Raw genomic sequence first — 17,132 nt, 5'->3', positions numbered from 1 at the left:
GTGTCTGTGTGGCCCAATTTTTGGAAAAAAGGGAGACTCCGCTTGGAGTAACCCTTGCTTGCTGTGTTTTTAAAAGAAGCCAAGATGAACAGAGCTGGGATCAGGAAAGACTTTGCTACCTACCCCGGTGTCATCCTGTGGACGGCTAAGAATAGCGTATTTTTGAATGTGCTTGATGCAAATCAAAACATCCTGTTTGCAACTAGGGCCCAAGTGCTGCCACTGATGGGGTGGGTGTCTGTGTGGCCCAATTTTTGGAAAAAAGGGAGACTCCGCTTGGAGTAACCCTTGCTTGCTGTGTTTTTAAAAGAAGCCAAGATGAACAGAGCTGGGATCAGGAAAGACTTTGCTACCTACCCCGGTGTCATCCTGGGGACGGCTAAGAATAGCGTATTTTTGAATGTGCTTGATGCAAATCAAAACATCCTGTTTGCAACTAGGGCCCAAGTGCTGCCACTGATGGGGTGGGTGTCTGTGTGGCCCAATTTTTGGAAAAAAGGGAGACTCCGCTTGGAGTAACCCTTGCTTGCTGTGTTTTTAAAAGAAGCCAAGATGAACAGAGCTGGGATCAGGAAAGACTTTGCTACCTACCCCGGTGTCATCCTGGGGACGGCTAAGAATAGCGTATTTTTGAATGTGCTTGATGCAAATCAAAACATCCTGTTTGCAACTAGGGCCCAAGTGCTGCCACTGATGGGGTGGGTGTCTGTGTGGCCCAATTTTTGGAAAAAAGGGAGACTCCGCTTGGAGTAACCCTTGCTTGCTGTGTTTTTAAAAGAAGCCAAGATGAACAGAGCTGGGATCAGGAAAGACTTTGCTACCTACCCCGGTGTCATCCTGGGGACGGTTAAGAATAGCGTATTTTTGAATGTGCTTGATGCAAATCTAGCTGTGAAGTGTACAACTGGGGCACAACTGCTGCCACTGAAGGGGTGGGTGTGTGTGGGGCCCAATTTTTGGAAAAAAGGGAGACTCCGCTTGGAGTAACCCTTGCTTGCTGTGTTTTTAAAAGAAGCCAAGATGAACAGAGCTGGGATCAGGAAAGACTTTGCTACCTACCCCGGTGTCATCCTGGGGACGGATAAGAATGGCGTATTTTTGAATGTGCTTGATGCAAATCTAGCTGTGAAGTGTACAACTGGGGCACAACTGCTGCCACTGAATGGGTGGGTGTGTGTGGGGCCCAATTTTTGGAAAAAAGGGGAGACTCCGCTTGGAGTAACCCTTGCTTACATTGTTTTTAAAAGAAGCCAAGATGAACAAGTCATGGGTCAGCAAAGACTTTGCTACCTACCCCAGTGTCATCCTGGGGACGGCTAAGAATAGCGTATTTTTGAATGTGCTTGATGCAAATCAAAACATCCTGTTTGCAACTAGGGCCCAAGTGCTGCCACTGATGGGGTGGGTGTCTGTGTGGCCCAATTTTTGGAAAAAAGGGAGACTCCGCTTGGAGTAACCCTTGCTTGCTGTGTTTTTAAAAGAAGCCAAGATGAACAGAGCTGGGATCAGGAAAGACTTTGCTACCTACCCCGGTGTCATCCTGTGGACGGCTAAGAATAGCGTATTTTTGAATGTGCTTGATGCAAATCAAAACATCCTGTTTGCAACTAGGGCCCAAGTGCTGCCACTGATGGGGTGGGTGTCTGTGTGGCCCAATTTTTGGAAAAAAGGGAGACTCCGCTTGGAGTAACCCTTGCTTACATTGTTTTTAAAAGAAGCCAAGATGAACAAGTCATGGGTCAGCAAAGACTTTGCTACCTACCCCGGTGTCATCCTGGGGACGGCTAAGAATAGCGTATTTTTGAATGTGCTTGATGCAAATCAAAACATCCTGTTTGCAACTAGGGCCCAAGTGCTGCCACTGATGGGGTGGGTGTCTGTGTGGCCCAATTTTTGGAAAAAAGGGAGACTCCGCTTGGAGTAACCCTTGCTTGCTGTGTTTTTAAAAGAAGCCAAGATGAACAGAGCTGGGATCAGGAAAGACTTTGCTACCTACCCCGGTGTCATCCTGGGGACGGCTAAGAATAGCGTATTTTTGAATGTGCTTGATGCAAATCAAAACATCCTGTTTGCAACTAGGGCCCAAGTGCTGCCACTGATGGGGTGGGTGTCTGTGTGGCCCAATTTTTGGAAAAAAGGGAGACTCCGCTTGGAGTAACCCTTGCTTGCTGTGTTTTTAAAAGAAGCCAAGATGAACAGAGCTGGGATCAGGAAAGACTTTGCTACCTACCCCGGTGTCATCCTGGGGACGGCTAAGAATAGCGTATTTTTGAATGTGCTTGATGCAAATCAAAACATCCTGTTTGCAACTAGGGCCCAAGTGCTGCCACTGATGGGGTGGGTGTCTGTGTGGCCCAATTTTTGGAAAAAAGGGAGACTCCGCTTGGAGTAACCCTTGCTTACATTGTTTTTAAAAGAAGCCAAGATGAACAAGTCATGGGTCAGCAAAGACTTTGCTACCTACCCCGGTGTCATCCTGGGGACGGCTAAGAATAGCGTATTTTTGAATGTGCTTGATGCAAATCAAAACATCCTGTTTGCAACTAGGGCCCAAGTGCTGCCACTGATGTGGTGGGTGTCTGTGTGGCCCAATTTTTGGAAAAAAGGGAGACTCCGCTTGGAGTAACCCTTGCTTGCTGTGTTTTTAAAAGAAGCCAAGATGAACAGAGCTGGGATCAGGAAAGACTTTGCTACCTACCCCGGTGTCATCCTGTGGACGGCTAAGAATAGCGTATTTTTGAATGTGCTTGATGCAAATCAAAACATCCTGTTTGCAACTAGGGCCCAAGTGCTGCCACTGATGGGGTGGGTGTCTGTGTGGCCCAATTTTTGGAAAAAAGGGAGACTCCGCTTGGAGTAACCCTTGCTTACATTGTTTTTAAAAGAAGCCAAGATGAACAAGTCATGGGTCAGCAAAGACTTTGCTACCTACCCCGGTGTCATCCTGGGGACGGCTAAGAATAGCGTATTTTTGAATGTGCTTGATGCAAATCAAAACATCCTGTTTGCAACTAGGGCCCAAGTGCTGCCACTGATGGGGTGGGTGTCTGTGTGGCCCAATTTTTGGAAAAAAGGGAGACTCCGCTTGGAGTAACCCTTGCTTGCTGTGTTTTTAAAAGAAGCCAAGATGAACAGAGCTGGGATCAGGAAAGACTTTGCTACCTACCCCGGTGTCATCCTGGGGACGGTTAAGAATAGCGTATTTTTGAATGTGCTTGATGCAAATCTAGCTGTGAAGTGTACAACTGGGGCCCAAGTGCTGCCACTGAAGGGGTGGGTGTGTGTGGGGCCCAATTTTTGGAAAAAAGGGAGACTCCGCTTGGAGTAACCCTTGCTTGCTGTGTTTTTAAAAGAAGCCAAGATGAACAGAGCTGGGATCAGGAAAGACTTTGCTACCTACCCCGGTGTCATCCTGGGGACGGATAAGAATGGCGTATTTTTGAATGTGCTTGATGCAAATCTAGCTGTGAAGTGTACAACTGGGGCACAACTGCTGCCACTGAAGGGGTGGGTGTGTGGGGCCCAATTTTTGGAAAAAAGGGAGACTCCGCTTGGAGTCACCTTGCGGTGTTTTACATGACTTTAGAAGGGCGTGCCATGCCTATATCTGTGTGTCCTCCTCTTTTTCCTTGTCCAGCTGTTTTGTTTTCGCATGAGTACATGTCCTTGTCACTTTCCCATGTGTTTGTGTTGTGTTGTGAGTTGTTTGTCACCTTTTGGACACCTTTGAGGGTGTTTTCTAGGTGTTTTACTGTGTTTGTGATTGCCTGCCATTGTTTCCTATGGGCTCGAGTTCGGTTCGTCGAACGTTCGACGAGCCGAACTCGAGCCAGACCCCCCGTTCGGCGAACCGCCTCGAGCCGAACCGGGACCGGTTCGCTCATCTCTATCCGGGGGTTAAGCCACCATCGGACGTAAAAAATGAACTTAAAAGCGTCTATTTGTTGGGGAATTTTCCAACTAGCTGTGAATTCTGAGACAGAATCCTAACCCCGTGCCCACTCAGGGAGGCACCCATGGTCACTCAGGGGGACACCCAACCAGGACCTTGATTGGCCTTTTCCCAGTATGAAGACACCAGCTAGCCTGACGTCTATAGCAAGGGCACATACCTTGAACGAGCCTTATGACATTTAAGTCTGCCACTACTACCAATCAAGCGTACCTGATCTACACAATACAATTCACACAGAAAAAATAAAACCCCAGTGTCAGAAAACACAACTAGCTAGTCATATCCCCGAGAACTATTTCAGCAGACAGACACTTACAACCTTTTCGGGTTATTTAAGGTCGCCAAGGAGGAAGGGAATCCAGTTGTAGAGAGAGACTCACGGGACTGACTAGACTTTGCCAGGCTAATGAAAGCTGCCAAAGGACACAGATAAGAGAATGATTATAAATCAAAACTCTTACCACAGTCCGATTGGCGTTGATCAGGCTCCGGTTTGAGCAGCCCACAGTCACCACAGGGACGTCCAGTGTCGGTCTCATAAATCTCTGTTCCTTCCTGGAGCGATCCGAGTCTGGCACCAACTGTCAAGGAGAAATTCCATAGTTTCGGAAATCACCTTCTTAACAATGAATGTCTGCTGAAATCTCTAATTAATAGTCACTGAGTGCCGGCAAAGAGATTTAGGGCACCGTCTCACTAAACGATGTACCAGCGATTCCGACCACGATATGACCTGGTCAGGATCGCTGGTGCGTCACTACATGGTCGCTGGTGAGCTGTCAATCAGGAAGATCTCACCAGCGACCAGTGACCAGCCACCAGCCAGCAGCGACTCGTGGAAACGATGCTGCGCTTGGTAATCAAGGTAAATATCGGGTAGCTAAGCAAAATGCTTTGCTTGGTTACCCTATATTTACCCTGGTTACCAGTGCACACCGCTTAGCGCTGGCTCCCTGCACTCGTAGCCAGGGTACATATTGGGTTACTAAGCAAAGCGCTTTGCTTAGTTACCCGATGTGTACTCTGGCTACGTGTGCAGGGAGCCAGCACTGGCAGCCTGAGAGCGGCATATGCTAGTAACCAAGGTAAATATCGGGTAACCAAGCAAAGCGCTTCTCTTAGTTAACCGATGTGTACCTTGGTTACTAGCGTCCGCAGCTTCCAGACGCCGGCTCCCTGCTCCCTGCACATTCAGATCGTTGCTCTCTCGCTGTCAAACACAGCGATGTGTGCTTCACAGCAGGAGAGCAACGAGCAAAAAATGAACCAGCACTGTGTGTAACGATCAGCGATTTCACAGCAGGGGCCAGGTCGCTGCTTAGTGTGACACACAGCGAGATCGCTGATGAGGTCACTACAGCGAGATCGCTAATGAGGTCACTGGTACGTCACAAAACCTGTGACTCAGCAGCGATCTTGCTAGCAATCTCGCTATGTGAGAAGTACCCCTTAGACCACACAGATATCTGGTATAAACCCTATTCTCAGTGAGAGTAGGTGCACAAGAGTGACATGCTTTTATTTTTACAAGCCTTTAATAGAGCCATAAGAGGTTAATCTCTTAGTAAAATTCATAGGTATGCTATTGGCTTTATTAAAAAATATGCAAAAAGTCTGTGACGTATATCTATTTTGGAAATTCCTCTCAGCGCCTCCTATTTTCCGACTCCATCTCTGGCAATGTCTCTTGCATGTAACATCTTCAGCCTTGAATTTGGACCTGCGCAGATAGCTAGTCTTTCTTATCACAGCTGCATTGTTTTGTATCAGTCTGCAGCTGGTGACCATGGTATACAGTACACATACCTTTCCTGATACCAGCGGTAATCAGAGAACAGACTCTTCCATGTATCAAACATTAGCTGTAGGCTTTTAAAACTCCACCTTGCTCCTCATATACAAAAGAAAACTTGGTTATAGAAAGGTATATAGTGAAACATTTTATATATATATATATATATATATATATGTATATATATATATATATATATATTGTACTCTCACAGTAGATAAGCATATAGAAAAATATTTTGTATTCTCACATCACCTACTCATTTGGGAAATATAAGTCAATAATCAGAGCAAGCCTTGTGTTGTCCTATTACTTTCTCGTTATATCTACCTCACTATGGTGAATGGTTCATTCAGGGTATGATTTCCGTTGTTTTGCAGATTTAGAGAGAGACCCAAAAAGGATAAAGTGACAAAAAATGCCAGGAGGTAGCTACATGGATTTAAAATGTGGCAACAACTTACAATGTAGTGTAGTTGTGGTGTATACAGTTGCAAAATTGAACTACATTGAAATGCTTTTATTTAATTTTTTTTTTTCTAGTTTATTTTTTTTGGGGGGGGGGGGCGTTAAATTCTCCCTTCCTTGCCAAAAATGATGTAACACTAAAAACTACAATGCTTGGTAGGTTCAGGGACAGAAAGAATGATATTGCAAAAAGTAGCAGTATTGCTGTGGTGCGTACAATTGCTAAATTACTTCTCCTGGCTTTAACAAAAAGAGTGTAATAAACTAGGCAGGTTCACGTACCAAAAGTAAATACCTGCAATAGGCCACAGCACAGTATTTGAGTTGTGCGTATCGATTGTAATATTGGACTATCACAGGTTTGCAAAAAAATTACACATTTTCTTAAAACATGCACACTTTGTGAAGTAGACAATTGTATTTACATTTCTGGAATGTTGAGATTTTTCTTTTGTTTGTCTTTACGAAAATAATGCAAAATAAATACAAAAATGATATCACTTCTAGAGTCTGTCTCATTAACCAGGAAGCACGTTTTCTATGATAGACAAACCTTGGTTTGAGCAAAGCTCAAAATACCCTCTAAGGCCTCTGCCACACTTACGTGACAAAACGTAACATTTTTGTCACGTACGTGTTAAAGGAGTGGTTTTGTCCCCATGTGCCGTGTTTATGGCACGTACGTGTTCTCCGTGTGTTATACGTAATAACACATGGAGAACGGAAAGCCCCGCCTTACCTGCATCATCCGGCGCTGTCTGTGGTGCAGAATGACAGCGTCCGGCCAAAGCCATGCCCCACTGACGCTTCGTCCGGTCCCCAGTGAAGAAGAAGCGTTGTTCAAATTCACTTGGGGACAGATGCAGGGGACAGCCGCGGCAGAGACTGCAGGTATGGTGGAGGTGAGTATGTGTTTTTATTATTTTTACACTGACACGTGTCTTTCTCCGGTGCGTGTCACACGGGCCCGCATCCACACTACATCCATGTGGTACGGGTGCATGCCGTGTGACACCCGTGCTGCCGGAGCAACACGGACATGTCAGCGTTTTTAAAAAACGGACACACGTAAGTACGGAAGGGACACATGTTCCGTTCCTGAATACTTACGTGTGTCCAAAACAATAACAATACATAGGACCACGTGGGCCCGTGTCTCCGGTACGTGAAAAAAAGGCCCACACGTACCGGAGGCATGTGAGTGTGGCAGAGGCCTAAAGTGCAGGCATGCCCACTATGGTGAGGATAAAGTGACAAAAAGTATCATTAAAAAATAGTTTATTTTTAAATATCACAAAAATTAAAAAGTTCACTTTACATAAGGGTATACAAAGGCAGGGTATTTCCTATATGGGGATTAACAGGTACAATAAAGTTTATTTTAGACTGTCCAGGAGGCGGCGCGCTTTGTGATGCTGAGAGATATAATTGTGTGGTCAAATAACAAACATTAAAGTAGAATAAATATATTAAATATTTTGGTAAAGAGCTAAATAGCTAACGAGGTTAAATAACAAAAAATTTGCAGTATGTGTACGTGTGAAATATAGATGCAGAGCTAAAAATCCCATACAAAAGGTAATCACTAGAGATGAGCGATGTTCGAGTCGAACAATTCGCCAATTTCATGTTCGAGTGATTTTGGGGGGTGTTCGAGTCGTTCGTCGAACTCGAACGATTTGCTAAAAGTTCGGCAGTTCGAGTTATGTTCGAGAACGGTTCGATCACAAAAAAGCGTAGCTAGTTACTAGCTGTCTTTTCACTGTAATGTAGTGAATCATGATATTATCAAAATTAGTGTGCGGGGGGGACGGGCTTTAGATCAGTTCTGCTGCTGAGTACTGAAAGAATGGCGATCGCCTTTTTTTTTTTTTCCGAACCGCGCGTACAGTGGGGCGGGCCAGGCTGTCAGCCAATCCCAGACACACACACAGCAAAGTGGATTTTTGCCAGACAAGCAAGGTCATGTGTCATAGGCTGTGCATGTTACATGTCCTTGCTCTATAAGACCCGGCCATTTTCCCCGTCATCGCCATTATCTCTCTGCTGCGGGTGGGTGACAGTCACCGCTCTCGCTGCTGCTGCTGTGTGCACTATAGACATACAGTGCAATCTATACAGCGCTTTAGGGATTAGGGATTACTTGTAATTTCAGCCCTTTTCAGGGCTGCCTTACAGCCGTTCATAGCCATTGTTGCTAGGCAGGTCTGTGCCAACACTGTGCATGGGTTTATATAACAGCATCTGGCTACATCAGCTCAGGCAATTCCTTGGTGCATTGTTTCATTGGCAGGGAAAGAAAGTGAGGCTTCCTTTGCTGTCCAGTTAGCTACAGCACCTGTGTATTCTACACACCTGCCCATTTGTGCTACGCAATTTTAATTGCAAACAGTGTTGACACTTTTAGTGGCATACTAAAATTGTCTGGGATACTAAATTAGTGTTCCTTTGCTGTCCAGCTAGCTACAGCACCTGTGCATTCTACACACCTGCCTGTTATGATCCGGAACCATGGAAGACCACCATAAATCAATGAAAAAAGGTGACAAGAGCATTGGCAACTAATCTGGCCGCCATACTAACCATCAACACTAGAAGTAGCCGAGGGGTGAACTAACATCCTGTGCACCGCGAACCCAGCCGGAGAACTAGCTATCCTAAAGGAAAGATGAATAACTCTCTGCCTCAGAAAATAGATTGCTAAAGAATAGCAAGCCCCCCACATTCAAATGGAAAGATACAGGGTTGATAATCTCCGAAATCTTATAAGGTCCAATAAATCTGGGCTTAAGTTTAAGAGATGGAACTCTCATAGGAATATTTTTAGAGGACAACCACACCATGTCCCCCACTTTAAACCGGGGAGCAACAGTCCAACGCGAGTTGGCAAATTTCTGGGCAGATTCTTGGGATTGAAACAATTTATCCTCTACCTGCCCCCAAATCTGCTGCATTCTGTTTACCACCGAATCCACCCCTGGACAGTCAGACGCCTCAAGCTGCCCCGAGAGGAACCTGGGGTGATACCCAAAATTGCAGAAAAATGGGGACACCAATGTGGTAGAGCTAGCTCTATTGTTAAGAGCAAATTCAGCCAAAGGCAAAAACGACACCCAGTCATCCTGATCCGCAGAAACAAAACACCGTAAATAGGTCTCCAGGGTCTGGTTAGCCCTTTCAGTCTGACCGTTGGTCTGAGGATGAAACGCCGAGGAGAAAGACAGCTGAACACCCAATTTGGAACAAAAATTGCTCAAAAATCTGGATACAAACTGCACCCCTCTGTCAGAAATAATGTTTTCGGGAATACCATGCAACCAAACAACATGTTGGAAAAACAAAGGCACCAACTCTGATGAAGACAGCAACTTAGACAGGGGAACCAAGTGGACCATCTTGGAGAATCTATCACAGATCACCCAAATCAGAGTCATGTTCTGAGAGACGGGAAGCTCTGATATAAAATCCATAGAGATGTGCGTCCAAGGTCTCTTAGGTACAGGCAAAGGCAATAATAGCCCACTAGAACGTGAACAACAGGGCTTGGACCTAGAACAAACTCCACACGACTGCACAAAATGATGGACATCTCGGGACAGGGAAGGCCACCAAAAAGAGCGTCTCACAAGATCTCGAATACCAAAAATGCCAGGATGACCTGCCAAAACAGAGCAATGAACCTCAGAGACAACTCGGTCTCCCCATTGGTCTGGGACAAACAGTTTCCCCATAGGACATCTCTCAGGCTTATCCCCCTGAAATTCCGCCAGTGCCAACCGCAGATCAGGCGAAATGGCCAAGAGAACTACACCATCATTCAGGATAGTAGACGGTTCGACAACCTCCAAAGAGTCAGCACAGAAACTCCTGGAAAGGGCATCGGCCTTACCATTCTTGGTGCCTGGCAAAAGAGAGACCACAAAATTAAACCGGGTAAAAAAAAAAAAAGCCCACCTGGCCTGCCGAGGATTCAACCTCTTGGCAGATTCCAGATAAGTAAGATTCTTGTGGTCCGTAAAAAACACAACCTGATGTCTAGCCCCCTCCAACCAATGTCTCCACTCTTCAAATGCCCACTTCATAGCCAGTAATTCCCGGTTCCCTACATCATAATTCCGTTCAGAAGGAGCAAACTTCCAAGAGAAAAAGGCACAGGGCTTAAGTTTTCCCGAAGTAGCGTCTCGTTGAGACAGAACAGCTCCTGCTCCGATCTCTAAGGCATCGATCTCAACCTGAAATGGGCAAGACACATCAGGTTGCTGCAGGACTGGGGCAGAAGGGAATCGCCTTTTAAGCTCCTGGAAGGCCATAATCGCCTCTGGGGTCCAATGCTCAGCATCAGCTCCCTTCTTGGTCAAATCTGTCAGAGGTTTGACAATGGCAGAAAAATTGGCTATAAATTTATGGTAAAAATTAGCAAACCCCAAAAACTGCTGCAGGGATTTTAGAGAAGTCGGTTGCACCCAGTCGTAAATAGCCTGAACCTTAACCAGGTCCATTTCAATAGCGGAGGGAGACAAGATGAACCCCAAAAAGGAAATCCTTTGCACCCCAAAGAGGCACTTTGACCCCTTAACGTACAGTGCATTATCCTTAAGTATCTGAAAAACAGTCCATACTTGCCCAACATGAGAGTCTCAATCATCAGAAAAAATCAAGATATCCATGATATATAAGATCTATCCATGTCGCGGTCCCAGGAACAGCACACTCTGGGGACCAGTCTCGCTCCGCCATCTTGCCACTGCGTCGTCCAGGAACGTTATGGTAGAGTTCTGGCGTCCCTGCTTCACTTCCGCTGTTGTTACATTCCGGCACGCCCCCTCGGTCTTTTCTCAGCACTCTTTCGCACCCTGTGGCCCTCTGGGAACTTCCGGTTCTGGCCTCACACGCAAGATGAGGGGCAGGGCTTAGGCTTCGCGTGCTTTCTCGGGGAAGACGGCGTTTTGGCGCGAAAAGATGGTGGAAAATGGCGGAATTGGCGGGAAAAGAACTCTTGACTCATGGTTTTCGTCTTTCAAGTTGCACGTCACCCAGGTGGGTCCTGCTCAGATCCTGTTTGTGACGCCTGGTTTTTCGAGGTGTACCGCCCCCATGTCAGCGGCTGAGCCGCTCGGATCCGGTGGCTCGAGGGGTCACCGGACCCGGATGGGGGGGTCACGCGGACACTCGAATTGAAAAGGGGGAAGATATGTACAGGGGGATTGAAAGTTCGTGACGCCACCCACAGTGCGTGGTAAGATGGAGTACCACCGCTGCTGTTGGGAGCGCCCGGTGGTGGTGGTAAGGCAGTAAGGTGTTTAACCCCTCCCTGGGTAGAGGGTTTGCCCCGGGGCCCGGTGATGGTAGCGAAGGGGTGCCGTTGGGGAGGAAAGGGTTTTCTGCGTACTCACTCAGTCCAAGAATACTGACACCGACAACTTGTAAACTAGAATTCTGAGCACCGCTGCAGCAGGGAGGGAGCATGCGTGGATCCGATCCCCTTGGTGTTGCTTGTTAGCCTGTGACCTTTTCCGTGGCACTCTCTTCACTATTTGGACCCTATAGTGTGGAACTAGTCGGGTCCCGCGCACCTGTATGGCTAATGGAGTGAGCTTGTGCTCAGGGTTCACACTTGGGATTTTGTGGACTAGTTACTGGGAAAGTCCTATCCCATCGTTGCGCTAGTACCCCGATTTTGGTGGAGGATGAATCTTGAAGACTTCACCCCCTTCGGGTAAATTACTGGGCTGCGTGAAGCTACTTCCCGGCCTAGGGTCCACGTACCCCGTCGTGCCCTGGCCCCTGACCGGAGATGGCTCAAGGCTGCCGGCTGCCCTCCTTGGCAGATCCGTGCCCCTTGACATGATCCTACCAGGCCCAGATCAACGTCTGCCACCTAATATTCTACAAGGAGCCCTGCTCCTGACCTCCTCTCTTTTCTCCTCACACTTCACTTCTCCTCTGACACATCTCACTTCCCCCACAACCCCCCAAGTGGGTGGCCCTATTCCCTTCAGGACCCCTAATGGTGCATATGGTGGGTGTGGTGCAAAGGGTTCCTAGGGTTTTGACTGACTCTGCTCTTAGCAACACCGAAGGACTTGGATACCGTGCTGAAGGGCATATTGCACAATACCCTGTGACGATCTGATAGGCCAGGGCATCACATTTGCACACCAAGAAAGTATGGCTCATGCAACAAACAGGATGTGTCCTCTGTGTCACATGGGTCAAAAACACCAGGCATGGTCACTTCAATAACACCTGACGCACTCTTGCTCACACCTACTGTAGTGGGTAAACAAATGAAGGTTATGCGGTTGGATACCGGTATGAGAATAGTTTCAATGGTGACGCAGGAGGAGGAAAAAGCAGGAGACGCCATTGATTTGGTGTACGGTGGTTGGGTAGGCTCGGTAGTTGCATTTTAGTACAGTAAGTGTCCCACATCAAGGCATATTGCTTGCACATGTGCCGGTTCATGCATGTAGTATTCAACTTATTTTAATTTTTGCCTCTACTGATTCGTTGTTTACAATGTGGCAGGTAACGTAAGTTGGGTCTTCCTTTGCGCTCTCAAAAAATGCCCAGACTAGGCAACCCTTCTTGCGAACTACATATCCGCGACCGCTGCTGGCACAGCCAGAGTTGTGGCTGAGGATGCAGTTCTTTTCTTGGTTGCATCACTACGTATTTGTATGATAATTGCGAATGTAACCTCCTTGGCTTCCTCCTCCTTATCTGCTGAGCTATACAGCTGCGTGCCTCTGGGTTCACACCAAGTGGGATCTACAACTTCATCGTCAGGCTGTATGTTGTCCGACTCGTCCTCCTGATCTGACATCACATAACCATTAGAGTTGAGCGCGGTTCGAGGTTCGCCAGTTCGCGGTTCGAGTGATTTTGGGGGGTGTTCTAGATTGAACTAGAACACAAGCTTTTTGCTAAAAGCTCGACAGTTCGAGTTACGTTCGAGAACGGTTCTATAAGCAAAAAGCAGGGCTTTTTACAGCTACAGTGTGCAGGGAGCCATCGCTGGCAGCCTGCCAGAAGCTGGTAACCAAGATAAACATCGGGTATCCAAGCAAAGCGCTTTCCTTGGTTACCCGATATTTATCCTGGTTACGTGTGCAGGGAGCCGACACTTCCCCGCTCGGCTCCGCCCCCTCCTGCACTCGGCATGTACACACACACACACACACACTCACACTCACCTGTCCCCAGCCATGCAGTCCCGGACACTGACGTCCTCAGAGCCACATGGCCCCGCTAGGCTCCGGCCACTTTGCAATCCGCCGCCCGCACACATGGCCCCGCTAAGCTCCACCCACTTCGCACTCCGCCGCCCGCACACATGGCCTCGCTAGGCTCCGCCCACTTCGCACTCCGCCGCCCGCACACATGGCCCGCTAAGCTCCATCCACTTCGCAATCCGCCGCCCGCACACATGGCCCCGCTAGGCTCCGCCCACTTCGCACCCTGCCACCCGCACACATGACCCCCGCTAAGCTTCACCCACTTCGCACTCCGCCACCCGCACACATGGCTCCGCCCACTTTGCACTCTGCCGCCCGCACACATGGCCCCCGCTAAGCTTCATCCACTTCGCACTCTGCCGCCCGCACACATGGCCCCGCTAGGCTCCGCCCACTTTGCACTCCGCCGCCCGCACACATGGCCCCGCTAAGCTCCACCCATTTTGCACTCCGCCGCCCGCACACATGGCCCCGCTAAGCTCCACCCACTTCGCACTCCGCCACCCGCACACATGGCCCTGCTAGGCTCCACCCACTTTGCACTCTGCCGCCCGCACACATGGCCCCCGTTAAGCTTCACCCACTTCGCACTCTGCCGCCCGCACACCTTACCCCGCTAGGCTCCGCCCACCTGGCCCTCTGCACACATGACCCCGCTAGGCTCCGCCCACCTGGCACTCTGCACACATGGCCCCGCTAAGCTCCGCCCACCTGGTACTTTGCACACATGACCCCGCTAGGCTCTGCCTACCTGGCACTCTGCACACATGACCCCGCTAGGCTCCGTCCACCTGGCACTCTGCACACATTACCTCGCTAGGCTCCGCCCACCTGGCACTCTGCACACATGGCCCTGCCAGGCTCCGCCCACCTGGCACTCTGCACACATGGCCCTGCTAGGCTCCGCCCACCTGGCGCTCTGCACACATGGCCCCGCTAGGCTCCGCCCACCTGGCACTCTGCACACATTACCCCGCTAGACTCCGCCTACCTGGCACTCTGCAGACATTACCCCACTAGGCTCCGCCCACATCACACTCCGCACGCATTACCCCGCTAGGCTCCGCCCACCTCGCACTCCGCACGCGTTACCCCGATCGCCTTACCTGCGGTGATGAAGTCCTCCCGACCTCAGCGCTGACACTGTCTTCCATGGCCGCCGCTTCACATCTCTCACTGCGGCCCGAGACTGTCACTAGCAGTGACGTCACAGGCTCTCGCGATACTTGGCTGTGAAGGTCATTGAACTCAGTGACAGGTCTGCTGTCAGCAGTGCCAGAGATCAGCGCAGGTAATGTACCTCGCTCCTGACAGCAGCACTTGTCATGCCCTGCAGTGACCTGGGCTGACCTATTGATGTTAGCTCAGGTCACTGCACTGCTCTACCAGCCAATGGGGAACATTCTGTTCTTTATTGGCTGGGACAGTGACTATGGTATGGATCGTCATAGTAACCGCTTGGATTACAGCAGACCTGGATTTGTTTTTCTTTCTAATAAATTCGTGAAAGAGGGAATGTGTTGGGAAGTGTTTTTTCAAATAAAAATGTGTTTGTCGTCTATTTTTTTTATTACTGACTGGGTTGGTGATGTCGGGTATCTGATAGACGCCTGACCTCACCAACCCCAGGGCTTGATGCCAGGTGACATTATACATCTGGTATTAACCCCATATATTACCCCGTTTGCCACCGCACCAGGGCACGGGATGAGCTGGGGCGAAGCTCCAGGATTGGCACGTCTAATGGATGCGCCACTTCTGGGGCGGCTGCGGCCTGCTATTTGTAGGCTGGGGAGAGTCCAATAACCATGGACCTCCCTAGCCTGAGAATATCAGACCCCAGCTGTCTGCTTTACCTTGGCTGGTGGTCCAATTTTGGGGGGACCCCCACGTGTTTTTTTTAATTATTTATTTAATTTAAAATAACAGCGTGGGGTGCCCTCAGTTTTGGATTACCAGCCAAGGTGAAGCTGCCAGCTGTGGTCTGCAGGCTGCAGCCGTCTGCTTTACCCTAGCTGGCTACAAAAATAGGGGGAACCCCACGTCATTGTTTTTTTAAATTTATTTATTGATTTTTGTAAATACAAGGCTAATCACCCCTTTGTGCCACATGAAAGGCACCAAAGGGTGCAAAATTACAAAATGCAGGAGAGTGGGACATTATGTGTCTTTCTGCCATTATGACAGAAAAGACTGATATGAAGTGTACAAGCACAGGAAAATCACCAGAGAGCTCTACGCTGTGAAAAGCAGTAGAAAATGGCACTGGAGTGAACATGTGACCGCCTCATGTAGGATGAAGCTATGGATCCTGGGTAAATTTATATATTTTCCCTCCTTCAGTTTTTTGGCAGTATGCCAAAAAAACGGAAGGCGCACAGATGACAAACAGATGACATACGGACCGTATACCTGTCACGCTCCCGATGCCTCAGCACCACTCCTTACCCACTGATCCGGTCGCACCATCCGGCACCACTCCTTACCCACTGATCCGGTCGCACCTGCACGGCACCGCTCCTTACCCACTGATCCGGTTGCACCTGCACGGCACCGCTCCTTACCCACTGATCCGGTCCACGTGTCCACCGGTCACGGTTGCCGCTCCCGCTCGTGCTTTCCTGTGTCCTGTCCCCAGTCTCATGTGTCTGACTCATGCTTCTGTATAGGGTCGGGCCGCGCCCACTCACCTGGTCTTATGGGCCCAGCACTGCTGCAGCAGAATATGACATGAGGCTGTGCTGGGTATATAAGACTGGCCTTGCCATGTGGGCGGGGCCTGATCAACGTGTCTTGTAAGCCTTGTCTTGAAAGCTAGGTGCTCAGGTCCCCCTTGTGCCGTGTCCGTGATCAATACTATTGCCTGACATTCCTACCCGGCACCTGTGCCGGATTCCTGCACTGTCTCCAGGAACTTTGAAGCCCCAGTGACTGTTCTACCCGTCCCCTGTGGGACGCAGTCCCTGCCACGCTAGTGCTCCGGCCAACGTGTACCCAGGCCTCTGGTGGGGTGCACGGCCCAGTGGATCCACCACCTGGACCTAACAATACAGAACGGAAACTGATGCCACACGGATGCACCCGTAAAAAAAACAGACCGTTTTTTGTGGACCGCAAAAACGGATCGGTCGTGTGAATGTAGCCTTATTCTAATCTGCCGTTTATAAACAGCAGGCAGAAATAAGTGAATAGCCCCCCCAGCGTCATAAAATCTCCGGGGTTTTAGGGGTAGCTGAGACCCTGGAGATCATGATTCAGGTCGGTTTTTCCGGTCCCCACTCACGTGATCACCAGTATACACCGTATACCAGTGATCATGTTACAGTAAATGACAGCGCCGGTAAAAAATTATTTATCTCCCATCTGGCATGAACAAACATGTCAGATGGGAGATAAATCTCCTGCCCAGTCTCCTCCGGTCCCCCGGTGTCGCCAAAGTGCCCTCCCGACCCCCTCCCGAAAATCCAAGATGGCCACGTGCACAGCAGCGCGCCGGCCGCTTTCACCCTACTCCTCTGATTTCTGTCGCATGTGCCATGACACATGCGACAGAAAACTCCTCCCCAGACCCTGCCAGGTCACCCTCTATAACCCCACTGGTGTTCCCCGGTACCTGTGCAGCGTTGATCCCCCGCGGCCCCCTCCTTCACAATAGACGCTGCCGCATGCACAGAGCGGC

Source organism: Anomaloglossus baeobatrachus, chromosome 4 (assembly GCF_048569485.1).
Source record: "Anomaloglossus baeobatrachus isolate aAnoBae1 chromosome 4, aAnoBae1.hap1, whole genome shotgun sequence".
NCBI lineage: Eukaryota > Metazoa > Chordata > Amphibia > Anura > Aromobatidae > Anomaloglossus > Anomaloglossus baeobatrachus.
Note: the sequence above shows the minus strand (reverse complement) of the source record.